Source organism: Toxorhynchites rutilus, chromosome 2, assembly GCF_029784135.1.
Source record: "Toxorhynchites rutilus septentrionalis strain SRP chromosome 2, ASM2978413v1, whole genome shotgun sequence".
Taxonomy (NCBI): Eukaryota; Metazoa; Arthropoda; class Insecta; order Diptera; family Culicidae; genus Toxorhynchites; species Toxorhynchites rutilus.
The window spans coordinates 297803392-297805814 of record NC_073745.1 but is presented as its reverse complement, the minus strand read 5'-3'; the positions used below and the strand labels follow the sequence as shown (position 1 = coordinate 297805814).

The following is a 2423-nucleotide window of genomic DNA, read 5'->3' as shown; positions in this document are numbered from 1 at the left end:
AAAACCCCACTTACCTGACGCAAACCATCTTCGGCATTACTTCAGGAACACACCGTCGAAGATAACAGTCGTCTTTATTTTGAATGTCAATTGCCGGTACCGTTCGTAACCGGCAAGACCAAGATGAATCATTTGCCCGCCAAATGATGACAGCGTTGCACCGGCGTATGCTTCAATCAGTTGACCGAGAAACGTGATCCGGTCGTTTCGTGGTCGTGATCGTTGCCTGTTTCGAGTGATCACAATGGAGGCACATCATGTCCAGATGTTTTCAGCTGGGAAAACTTTTTTTTTTTCGAGCAAGGGTAGATCGACTGGTTTTGACACTTCATGTTCCGAAAATTCGGTAGATTATGGTTGGGGAGATAAATGGTTATACTACCATGAGTTTTACATCAGACGGAATGATCACAACCGAGAAACGCGGATCCGTAATGCAAGGTTAAATGTTATCAGTCGTGTCTGGTGAAGCTGAAAAAACTCATTGCTCTGATGGATAGGAAGTTGCTAACGGTTACCTGTGGAATATAAGGTACTCCAGTTTCAAAATAAATGATTTTATTAAAAGATAAGTACATCCGAAATCATGATGGTACACATGGAATCTTTTCAGTCGTCACCCACGAAACATGTTCGGAAAATTTGACATTGCAATATAAAGGGTGTGTCACATCAAATTGCATCACGGAAAAAACGCTGTAGAAATTCGCCCAGTAGACCGATCCTTTTGAAAATTTTAGACAGTAAAATAAAAACTATTAAACAACTTTTGGCATTTTCTTTTTATTCATACTTCGAGTCCAAGCCCGTATGCTCGCACCTTCCTCTTTACCCCGTCCATAAGGTTCTGTACAACGTCAGGTTGTAGATTTTTTTTGGACAGAAATCCATTTTCTCTTGAAGTCCGCCTCCGATTTGACAACTTTTGGGTTCTTCCGGAGGGCCTGCTTCATAATTGCCCAATATTTCTCTATTGGGCGAAGCTCCGGCGCGTTGGGCGGGTTAATTTCCTTTGGCACGAAGGTGACCCCGTTGGCTTCGTACCACTCCAACACGTCCTTTGAATAGTGGCACGAAGCGAGATCCGGCCAGAAGATGGTCGGGCCCTCGTGCTGCTTCAATAGTGGTAGTAAGCGCTTCTGTAGGCACTCCTTAAGGTAAACCTGCCCGTTTACCGTGCCGGTCATCACGAAGGGGGCGCTCCGCTTTCCGCAAGAGCAGATCGCTTGCCACACCATGTACTTTTTGGCAAACTTGGATAGTTTCTGTTTCAGCTGACGAAAGTCCGCTTTGACGTAGGTTTCGTCGTCCATTACCAGGCAATGCGGCTTCGTCAGCATTTCGGTGTACAGCTTCCGAGCTCGCGTCTTCCCCACCATGTTTTGCCTTTCGTCGCGGTTAGGAGCCTTCTGAACCTTGTATGTACGCAGGCCCTCCCGCTGCTTGGTCCGCTGGACGAATGAACTTGACAAATTCAGCTTATTGGCGACATCCCGGACCGAACTTCTCGGATCACGTCTAAACTGCTTAACTACGCGCTTGTGATCTTTTTCACTGACGGAGCATCCATTTTTGCCGTTCTTCACCTTCCGGTCGATGGTTAGGTTCTCGAAGTATCGTTTTAGTACTCTGCTGACCGTGGATTGGACGATTCCCAGCATCTTACCGATGTCCCGATGTGACAACTCCGGATTCTCGAAATGAGTGCACAGGATTAATTCACGACGCTCTTTTTCGTTCGACGACATTTTTCCAAATTTACGAAAAATTGACAGTGAAGCATGCCAACGTGATCTATACACTCTCATCTGATTATAAGCGAAAGCTGAAGATATAATTCCTAAAAATTAAATTTCTACAGCGTTTTTTCCGTGATGCAATTTGATGTGACACACCCTTTACGTGCCTTTAAATGATATCTAATGTCAAAACACCTCCCTTACAATAGTGGCCGTCTTAACCCAGGTATTAGTAGAGTAACAGTGCCTAGATTTTCATTTCACACCCTATATCTTCCGGTTAGACGTAGTCCTACGTCAAAAGTGCCTCAATAATTCTATGAAGTGCTTAAAAAAACATGCATTTTTCTTTAAAAGCACACTTAACAGACCTGTGTGTTTATTGTTATAACATTTCACGAGACATGTACATATTCACCACTAAAACACTAAATTTCACTAAAATAACGTAGATGTAAAATTGTACCAATTATGGTAATACAAAAATACATGCTTATTTCGATAAAATCGTATAAATTGGTCGAATCACAACATCAAGATGTTTGTAATGTATGCGTCCACACTGTGTTTGCCACTTCATAGCATAAAAATTCCATTATTTTGACCGCATATCCGCAAGCATCAATGGGACACACTATTTTCAAACTAAAATTTTCAACAAAAGAACAATGTTTCGCATGAAAT

At 42.8% G+C, this 2423-nt stretch overlaps 1 long non-coding RNA gene across 1 annotated transcript; it reads left to right on the top strand.

Moving 5' to 3' along the window:
- The first annotated feature begins 218 nt into the window (after positions 1-218).
- Positions 219-766, top strand: LOC129771406 (uncharacterized). Its single transcript, XR_008742363.1, has 2 exons — positions 219-532; positions 614-766. It is a non-coding gene; the product is annotated as an uncharacterized LOC129771406 (long non-coding RNA).
- The last annotated feature ends 1657 nt before the right edge of the window (positions 767-2423 follow it).